Here is an 11,085-nt window from a genome sequence, read left to right as displayed (position 1 = left end):
TGAGGATTGAATGTAATGATATATGTAAAGTGGCTATTACAGTGTGTAGCCTCATAAACATGTGTTTTATTTTTGTTGTTGAAGTTGTTCCCAAAATATCCTGTAAGCTCTCCAGGAAAAAGACAATGGCTTTAGTTTTCAGACTCTCTAATCCAAATTAGAAAGCTTACATGCTTATTCTTTCCTCAGGAATAGACTAACACTGGTAAGCAATATTTGGTGAAGGAATAAATGAATGGGCGAATAGATAAATGGCGTAACTACATCACGCCTGTTCTTAGAATCACTAACGTTTAATCCCTAATCTAGCACATAGTCCAGGCGCTAAAGGTTTCTCAGTGTGATGGGAAACAAAGCTAGAAAAAAAAATAACTCCAATGAAACGAGACAAGTATTACAAGGTTTTATTAGAGCAGAGGGAAGTAACAAGGATTTGGGGATAGAAGAAAGATGTGGTCGAAAACTATTCATGTAACAAAAGGACTAAACAGTCTCCATTTGAGTCACGTACTGGGAGGTTATTAGAATCATTTGTGGGACTAGACTCAGTTCATTAGTGGGGGCAGGAGCTGATTGGTGGCATGTTAATAGCAAGAGGAAGATGAAGAAATGGCAACGGTCCGTTTACATTTGGGGGCAACAGAAATTGCATAGTAACTCCCCTAAGAAGTTGGCTCTAGCAATCTCTTCTTCCCATTAGCTAAATTCCATATACAAAACTAAAATGAAAACTTAAAAGTGAGCGGGAGAGAAAAAGAACGTAACTGTGGGGAGCAAGCTGTGGGGACTGCCTCTTTAGGGATCTCTGGCGATGTCCCCCTAACTGGAAAAGCAGCTTTCTGGCACCATCTGATCCAGGACCACTGCTTAAGTGGGAGCACCCAGCAGCCATCCAGAAGACGGACAGGGCATTGTGAAGATAAAATGAGTGACTAACCTAAGTAATGACAGCAAAGGTTTGGAGATTGGAGAGAGGATACAAATGCCAGGATGTGGCCCAGGCTGGGCTTAATTGTTTACTTCCCCGATGCCTAAGGAGCATCTGAGCAGAGAGGCGGTTCTGGGCAGCTCCCTTTGAAACTGTAGTTTCACAAGTGAGGCTGGAAGAAGTGAGACTGGAGAATCTTCTCCAACACTCTTCAAACACTCGTTCCACCGCCCAGACCCTGACCCTGACTTTCTAACCCTTCTCTTGCACCTTTTGTCCTCGTGTTCACTGCTCTCTTCCATTAGATGCTTCTGACTTTTGCGTTTCTCTCATCCCTTGTCTCCACCTCACTGTTGTCGTTGTCAGGGCTCTATCCTGCTGCTTCGGAAACTTTGGTTCCATTGTAAAATCGAGGTCAGTGGTCCTCATCTTTCTCCATATTTCCTAAGTCACAATGATAGACAGAAAAAGGAAAAGACAACACTTGTGTGGTTCCCCCAAAATATGGAGTAAGATAGACACATCCCTGAAATCCAGGCCATGAAATGGATAGAAATGGCAGAATTCGAGCTGAGTTTTACAGGTTGAATGTGGTTCACACAGTGGCCCCTCATCTGTCCCCAAAGGGGAGCCAGTCCTTTATCCTCAAGGCAGGTGAGCATTTTGGTTTAGAATTCTCTTCAGAAGGAGTTTTGTTTTAACTGTTGTTTGAGTGGGTTAGCTTACTGGGTGGACTAGGCTAAGGGAGGGTGGTAAGTCCATTTATTACAAAGTGTGTGGGATAATAACTGGGAAAATATCTTTACTCAGATAAAGGAATGAGTAAGAATGTGTTCAGACATGTAGCTCAGCACAAGTGAACAAGTAATATAACTGAGCCGACATCAAGTCTAATGGGTAATTCGGAGGCAGCTGATTGTAGTGGACGAGAGAGCAGCATGCACAGGCAGACTCCCTGGGTTCACGTTCAGTTCTGCTGGAGCAAAGGATTGAACATCTCTGTGATTCAGTATCCACAGCCACAAGATGGAAATGAAAATACTACCGATACAGTCATCCCCCCTTATCCACGGGGCACACATTCAAAGACCCCCGGGGGATGCCTGAAACCGCGGTAGTACCGAACCCTAGCCATACCATATTTTTTCCTGTACATGCACACCTATGAGAAAGTTTATAAGCTAGGCACAGTAAGAGATTCACAACAATAACTAATAATAAAATAGAACAATTATAATGATTCACTCTAATAAACATTCTGTGAATGCTGTCTCTCTCTCTCGTTCTCATAACTGATCTGATAACCAATGTGGTTACTAAGTGACTAGCAGGTGAGGAGCGTATACAGCGTGGGGATGCTGGACAAAGAAACGATTCATGTCCCGTATAGGACGAAGTGGGACAAGGTGAGATTTCATCACCCTGCCCTGAACAGCACTCAATTTAAAACATCCAAATTGTTTCTTTCTGGAATTTTCCATGTAATATTTTTGGATCGTGGTTGACTGTGGGTAACTGAAACTATGGAAAGTGAAACTGTGGATAAGGTGGGGACTAGGGTACCAAATCCATAAAGAAGACTAATGAGAAGATTAAATGAATTAATACAAAGACTTTAGAACAGTATCCCACACACTGTAACATTTATTTAACATAAATTCACATTTAATTGTGAATTAAGAGTCAAACTGAAAATTAACAGTTAACTGTTAATTTAAGTACCTAACACTATATTCTCTAATAGTATTATTTTAAAATTTTAGCCTCCAATAATACATTCCATATAGCATGATATATCTCATATAGTTCATAGTACAATAGAACACTTTTAAGTGTCAGTTTTTTAAGCCATATTTCTCATAAACTTTAAAATTTTTAAATCTAAAATGTTTCTTTTCAATGTAGCATTTGGTAGATGCTGTTTGTCTTTGCCCAAATATCCAAAAATATAAACAGAATATGTTTGGTTTTTATAAAAGGAAATAAAATGAGGTTAACATTGAAAATGAAAAGCAGATTTCTTTTTAAACTTGGCTTTAGATAAATACACATGCTATTGTTTCCCACAATAAAACAGAGTCAGTGTTTTGGGGGACACTGGTATCCTGAGCATGAGATTTAATTAATGAAATTTAAAAATTCAGACCCTTAACCTCTACCATGGTTAAAGTGTGACCTTAATTAAACTGGCAATCAATCCATCCCTGCCTTCATTTGGTAAATGCCCAGGTGACACTGAACCAGTTAACTCTGGATACAAGTAACATATCTCTCACCACCATCACTTTTCAATGCTCCCTTGTCCACACACACGTGTACACACAGACACATACACGTCCACATCAGTTAGGAATGCTTTCAGTAGCAGAAAACATAACAGCGGCTTAAGTACCTATGGGATGGTTGTTTTCATATAGCAAAATACCTGCAGGTAAATGGCTTCTGGCATTGGGTCAGTGGCTCAACATTGTCATGGCTAATTCTCAAAGCTGTAGGATGGTTGCTTCATCATAAGTCATCACTTCAACATCCATGGCAGGAAGAAGAGGTTAATACAACGCCACTGATGTCTGTCCCTGTAGCAGAAAAGTAGAAACGTTCCTAGAAGCTCGCTTTTCCTCTACACACACACACACACACACACACACACACACACACACACACACGCCCACACAGAGGCAACTTCCCCTTAGTTTCATCATCCAAAATTCCGTCACAGGACCACCTGCAGTTGCAAAAGAGGCTGGGAAAGTAGGGAGCAAGTTAGTTATGATGGTCTAAGATCAAACATGATTCATCATCGGGGCCTCAGCATTACCACTCTGAACCAAATCAGGGCTCTGTTACCAAGAAGAAGGAAGTGCAGCTCTTGAGGAGGTAACAAGTAGTCTGTCACCGTAACTTACCACTTATTGAGAGCCGATAGGTGCAAAGTACAGACCTACGTAGTCACTTTACATAGATTATATCATTTAACCTTTACAGCTCTGTAAAATAGTTATTTGTAAATGCTGTTTGCTCTCTCTTCCTTACAAGTGAAAAGCGTGAGCCTCACTAAAGTTGCAAGCACCTTGCCAAAGGTCGCATGGCTAAGAAGTGGCAGGCTGGGCCCTGAGCCCACGTCTGATTCCAACCTTCTCGTCTCACCCTTGGCCTTCCCTGGTTCTGTCTGGCTGCTGCTATACCCTTGGCTCCGTACCGTCTTGATCACAAGCCTACCCCCAAAAGAGTGTAAGTCGTTTGGAATCGAGATTTGGAAGATCGCACAAAGTCTCTATGTAGGTCAGAATGTGGCCAGTACCATGAACAGGACAAATGACTTCCTGGTCTTTGGGGCTTCGTTTTAGTGGGGAAGAAAAGCATGAAGCATGGACACCAATGAAGGAATTTCAGATAATGGGTGACTTAGGAGAAAATGAAACCAGATCATGTAATAACGCATAAGCTCCAGGCTACTTTTGATGAGATGCCTAGAAAGGACGGAGTCCTGATTGCTAGGAGGAAATGCTAGCCTGGTCCAGTTTGGGGGAAAGAGAGCTCCAGGCATTGGGCCTAAAAAGTGCAACGGCACCGAGGCAGGAAAGTTTTATAGGTCCAGGAAGTTGGTCAGTGATGTTGGAGAACAATGGTTGAGAAAGACACGATGAAAAATGAGATCTCAGAGGAATCTGGGTTTTATTCAAAATGCAGTGGGAACTTTGACGAGTTTTATTTATTTTTTATTATTTTTTTTATTTTTTACGAGTTTTAAATAAGCAGGAATAACATGAGCCAGTGTGTTTTTTTAATCATCGCGGTAGCTGTGAGGAAGTGGCAAGGTGCATGGGAGGAAGTGGAGATTTCAGTGAGGTGGCTTGGTTCGAGCAGTGCTGGGAGGGCCTGGGTAAGGACAGATGGTTCCAGATAGATAAGCATCGTGACACGACTTACCTTTGGGGAAACTTGTTTTCTCATTCATTCTGTTTTCTCTTGGTTTTTTTATAGTACCACTGTGTTTTATCACATTTCTATGCATGCACTCCGATGAATCGAAGAATTGTAGCCACTCCTTTCTTCTTAAATGCTTTTATAGTAAGGGCTTTAACAGGCTGGCAAAAGTCAGCCAGACATTTAGCATTTTCTCCAACTTGAACGGACTGTGTCAACAAGTCAGTCCTGAAGTAGCTGGTTCATTCATCCTCTGAATTCACAGCTCCCCCATCCTTCTGGGGGGGACGTTACAATGGTCAGTCTCCTTTCTTTTTATAAATACAGACTTCAGAGGTTGAGCCTTGCATAATTTGCCATAATGAATTATAAGCTTCTTTTTTTCTCAGAGTTCATGAAATGACTCAGGATAATAGAAGTAAGATTCTTCTAGAAACTGTGTTCTGGGGTTGATCAGTGTGTTCCTAATTGGAATTATGAGTGGAGTAAGTGAGGAGAAACACATGTCACTTTTGGATCCCTCTGTTGTAAATTCACTATGGCTGCACACTCACTCCTTCTGGAAACACCATCTTAATTGAATTGATATGGAAGCTGATAACAGTACTGGTGTTCCTTCCAGTGACATCTAGGTGGCGACTTCCAGGCCCGTCTTGTTCTGCTCTTTTATTCTCTAAACCCTGCACTGATGACTAGCCAGGCGTCCTCAGACTGTGCTTTGTGTGTCAAGTTTCAGCTTCTTAAATTATGATGGAAAGGAGATGCGTGTCACCAGAGTGAATTCTGGGTACATAATTTGAATTTTTATTTTCTCTAACTTGGGTAAAGATGACTTTATTCTCAAGGCAGAAAGGTCTGGCTGCTGTCTGGGTAACTGAACCATGGAGAGACCCAAACTGGATGACTGAGGCCCAAAGTACTCCAAGCAGGGCATCTTGGGCTCATGGAGCCGTACAGGTGTACAGATCCTGTCTTTAAGACTTTGAAGGGAAGGTCTGCATTTGGGAATCCCCAGAAGGTAGATAGCAGGCCTCCAGGTGATCAATGCAGAGTGAATGCTTTCAGTTACAATCAATATTCTGTGAAAACATCTTTGTACAACTGAGGGAAAGGAAAGAAGTCAGTAGATATGTAATGCCTTTTAAGTCCAGATAAGTTTCACTATAATAGAAACACATGCCAACTCCTTGTCTTCCGGGCCTGATAAGTCCCAGGTACCGTTGTGAAGCCAAAGCTTCAGTGCGATGATGAGGTTTCTCCGACTCCCCTGTTCTGAGTTTGTCTCAGCACCCAAAGCAGTGATTTATAAAACGTTGGGAGATGTGGGGTTTTGCTTCCAGACTTTAACCTCCAAATAAATATTAAGTGTCTCCTGGTTATTCGGGATTGTTCACCAGTATTTGGATTATCTGCATCGCCTCCTGTTAATTAAACAAACATTAAAATAAGAGAGCTGCTATTAGTTACTATGTTTCAATAGCAACAGACTGTATTAGCTTCTGTTTATCCCAGACTTCCCTCATCTAGGTCTGTGTGGCTTTTAGGTCTTCTTACAGGCTTGATAAATATGTCTGGAGCACTCAGAGTCTCAAATAACCATTAAGATTTATTCCCAGTCCATCTGACTACTGCTCATCTCTCCTCCTTCATCCCCCCCACCACACACACACACACACATAGCAATGCTACTTACGTACTTTGTCGATTTCAAGGCAATAACAGCTCCTGTGATCCAACCATGCATCTTTCTCTTTTGGGCAAGCCCAACAAATCACCACGTGTTTCTGTGCTTCTCTCTCCTTTTATCGGTGATTTGGGGATAACCATCCTGGTCGCCTACTTTGTTTTCATGGCTTTGGAGAGGACTGACATTCGTGAAATATTGTGAACGCAGAAGAAAGCTGCTTATAAGTGCCTCGGATTACTGTTTTCCCATGTCTTAACTGCCCTAACAGGGAGGAAAAGTCGTCACAATTTGGAAGGTTTTCTGAAAATGAGCCCCCACTGCTCAAACCCTTTGATCCCTCGGTCAAACTGTCAATCTCTCGAGTACTCCGCTCTCTTATGAAATGTCCAGGCTGTTCCCCACACAATCGGTTGCCTAAGTTCTGAGAGCCAGACCCGCAAAGTGTCTCTGTGTTTTGGAAAGTTCCCTAAATAGAGTGAGGTAACGATGACACCAGCACGGAGAGGGGAGGCACTGCCTTGTCCTTTGCAGTCACACACGGCTGGCTCTCTTTTGCCTTTCTCTGCACATCTTGTTTCCCCCCACCCCCTTCTTTCTTTATTTCCCACCCCTCTCCTCTCCTCTGTTTTCTTCTCCCTCTCCTTTCCCCTCATATACTTCCAAGCATTGGACCAGGCTTCGACATCGCCGGCTTTGCTTAGGCAAGTCAGCTATTAACCTGAGGCTGAAGGATGTTTCCAGGTTTAACTAAAGCCCAGATGGGACATCACACAACACATGTGGAGGGAAGTCCTGGTTGCCCAGAGCTCCAAGGACAGTTGTTCTCTCAGAGTTTCAGACTTTTGCTACAGGTTGCCCAGGAGGAGGTTAAAAATTGGGCTGAAAACATGTAAGAGCTCATGCCAAAGAACTGAAAACAAATAGCTGGTTTACAGTAAGATCTTGCTAGTTTTCACTTTACTGACGTATAGAATAAAAAGTCCGACTCGCTTGTGTTAATAGCAGGGTTGATTTGCTAAATTGAAATAAATATAAATCGAAAATACATTGAGGAAAACTAAAAATTTATAATTTCCTTTGGTGTAGACGCCCTCTCAATTTAATAATGTTAAAAGCCTTAAATAAATCTATGCATGGTGTTTTATTTGTTTTTTTAAAATATCAGTAAATAAGCTTATGCTTGCCAGTTTTATATTCAATTATGCGGTGTATAAAACTGACTTTTGACAGTATTTTTTACACCATTTCCCGTCTGTTTTATAAAGTCTTATTTAAATATCGCTCTTAGTTGGGTATTATTAATATTCTCACTCTCCTTGTCATTGCAGTAAAATGTTTCAAATGTGCCTTTACAAATGTGAGATCTTTAATCTTTTTTTGTAAAAGACACTTACTGATTTCCATATGTGATAAATCTCTTTAGAGAAAAAGTGGTAATCAATATTTAAATATAAATAAATGATATTTTTATTTACTTATACATTTTATTTACTACATATATAATGAATAATAAATATCAATAAACAAAATAAATTTATACATTGAAAAAATAGTTTGCAATATATAAATTGAAATAACTAGAATTATTGAGCACACACCTCTGTGTGAGGTTTCTGAAGTGAATCATGAACTGATTCCGAGAATTATTTGAGTGACTTTTGTCAATATAAATGAACTTAGTGCATTTTGTTTGAGAGATCCCTCTTCTGTTTTCTTCTCTAATTTGTAAGTGATAGTTTAGGACATTTCATAATTAGCAGGGCCTCCTGTGTGAGGGTAATCAATGAAAGATATTTAAATATAAAAAATATTACATTGGTATAAAATTCTGAGGGGGAAGTGGAATAGAAATGCAATTTCAAGGAGAAAAGAGAAAAATGAAAAATGTCTAATTGTTAAGGAAGATATGTGTATACCTTTAAAAATAGATGGATGTGGATATATTGCTATAGATACATTTAAAAGTAAGGTGTCAGTTTCAGTGTAAAATTTCAGTTTAAATGTGCCAGGAATTATATCCTTTGAAACTACATAAATTTATGATTAAACATTTTAGTTATAAACTTTAAAATACGCAAAGAGAAACTGTAGTCCATCAAAATTCCCTTAAGGGGCATGAGAGAAACAAAGAAAGTCCCTGGTAAGGAATATCCTCCATCTTGTGAAACTTACATTCCTTACATAACTGAGAGAAGTCAAGCAGGCAGGGTAAGCATTACGATATTTTTTGTTCTTATGGGAAATAAGTCTTGTTCTTCTTCGTCCCACCTGGAGGCTTTCACTAAAAATTTTTAAAAAGGAAAAAAAAATCAAACTAGGCTGTTTCCCTCCTGGTCTACCTGGAGCTTAATTTCTGAAAATGGCAAAAAATGATAGATTCCATAGGTTACACTATGTCAAGAAGAGCTTCCAGTATTTCCAAGTGAGTGAGTTAACCTTGAGCGTCCTATGTGTTCAACCAAATGCCAGTAGCCAACAAAAGGTGACACCTAGCAGCAACGTCCTAACATCCAATCTAAATGGAATCAGGTTAAAATATACATCACAGGCAGAACTGAATGAGAAAGACAAATACAGAAAGTAGTCGAAAGGATACTCATGGAAGGAAGAGACTTAGACCCAGCTCTGACACAAAGATGTGGGAGCTGATGGGATGCATGTGGTGTGTGTGTGCCCCAGCATTGCCTGCCTATCTGCTATGGATTGAATGTTTATGTCCCCCCAAAAGTCATATGTTGAAGCCCTAACCCCCAGTGTGATGGTATTGAGGTAATTAGGATGGCCTTTGGGAAGTAATTAAGTCAGGAGAGTAGCCCTTATGATGCTTCTTATTAATGCCCTTATAAGAAGAAACGTAAGAGAGATTCCCTCCCTCCTTCTCTCTCTCTCTCTCTCTCTCTCTCTCTCTCTGTCATGTGAGGATACAACATGGAAGAAATCATTTGAAAGCCAGACAGAGAGTTTTCATCAGAACCCAATCACGCTGGCAGCCTGATCTCAGACTTCCCAGCCTCCAGGACTGTGAGAAATCCATGTTAGCTGTGTCAGCCCCCAGGCTGCGATGGTATTTTGTTATGGCACCTGGGCTAAGACACTGCTTACTCTCTGCATGAGGCACAGCCCAGTCTCAGTACCGAGTCTACCTGCCTGCTCTTCCTTACCCCAAGTGTTTCTGTCGATCAGTAACGTAAAACCAAGAACTGGTTTTCTCAGAATGTGTTTCTAAACCAAAACCATTGCTAAGAAACCGTAAAGCCTGAGAAGGAAACAGGGAACAATGAAGATAAAAGAAAAATAAGAAGAGAAAAAGATGCAAAGAAAAACGAAGAAACCTGGGGAAAAGTGGGAAAAATCAAAATTAAAACCTTAGGAGAATATTATCCAATCGCCATGGAAAGGAATTCTATCATTAGTTGGATAGATACAGAGCAAATTAATGTTACCCTTCCTACCATTATTTTAACTCAGTCATTTATTATTCCCCCAAAACCACATTTGAAATGCCACGTATTGAGTTTTCTGAATAAACCACTGGAACAAAGTTATGGATAGTGTCTGATTTCATATCATTGACCCTTGAACAATGGGGAGCTAGGAGCGCTGACACTCCATGCAATCAAAAATCCACTTATAACTTTGACCCCTCCAAACTCTTAACTAACAACCTGCTGTTGACCAGAAGCTTTACTGATAACAGTTGATTAACACATACTTTGTATGTTACATGTATTACGTACTGTGTTGTTACAATAAAATAAGCTAGAGAGAAGCAAATGTTATTAAGAAAAATCATAAGGAAGAGAAAATACATTTATAGTATTTATGAAAACTATCCGCGTAGAAGTGGGCCCGCGCAGTTCAAACCTGCGTCGTTCAAGGGTCAACTGTATTACCGACTAAATTTCCAAGAACTAGTTTTGAGTAGACTTAGCTCCTCCTAGTGCTCCTGTAAGGTCAGGGGGAGAGTAAAACGCTGTTCTTACATTTTACCCTGGAGGAAGATTTCCAGTGATGTTCCTGCCATTTTGGCTTGTTCAGCTGCCCAGGCTCCACCCAGGGTCATGAGAGGCCACATATGTTTATGTACCATTTGCAAAAGTAAGAGATTTTAACTACAATCGTTTAAGGTCACTGTCTCTTTCCATTCTGACTTCCCCTCCAGTGAGGTGGTGTCGGACAGACAATGGATATTTGGGGGATCCTGCCAAGGGAAAATTGTATTAGGGATAGATTTAATTTGGGTTTAGTGGGCTATAATTATGGGGTTTGTACAGAGTTATTGCTAGCCAGGCTGGTGTCGAAATGGCCCTTAGGCCAACTCTTACTACCCCTTGTGTTTCTTCCCACTGTCATAGCACAGAGATGTAGGGCTGGAGGTCATACGGGAATGTGTCCTGTGGCCCCAGTGTGGGGGCTGCATGAGGCGTGGAAGAGAGAGGAAGTGTGCAATGTATGAGCCAGAACCCAGTCTGAAGGAAAGTCTTCCAGTGCTCGGTGGTCTAAGCTTTCAGTTTCTCATCCACAGTTTGGTTTTCATAGATGC

At 40.8% G+C, this 11,085-nt stretch overlaps 1 long non-coding RNA gene across 1 annotated transcript; it reads right to left on the bottom strand.

Annotated features, from left to right (window-relative positions):
- Positions 1–389: 389 nt before the first annotated feature.
- LOC141569346 (uncharacterized) lies at positions 390–6,921 on the bottom strand. Its single transcript, XR_012492883.1, has 4 exons — positions 6,549–6,921; positions 4,859–6,276; positions 3,354–3,504; positions 390–1,372 (listed from the first exon to the last, which is right to left on the bottom strand). It is a non-coding gene; the product is annotated as an uncharacterized LOC141569346 (long non-coding RNA).
- Positions 6,922–11,085: the final 4,164 nt, after the last annotated feature.

This window comes from Rhinolophus sinicus, linkage group LG17, assembly GCF_036562045.2.
Source record: "Rhinolophus sinicus isolate RSC01 linkage group LG17, ASM3656204v1, whole genome shotgun sequence".
In the NCBI taxonomy this organism is placed as follows: Eukaryota; Metazoa; Chordata; class Mammalia; order Chiroptera; family Rhinolophidae; genus Rhinolophus; species Rhinolophus sinicus.
Note: the sequence above shows the minus strand (reverse complement) of the source record. Positions and strands in the feature narration are given on the sequence as shown.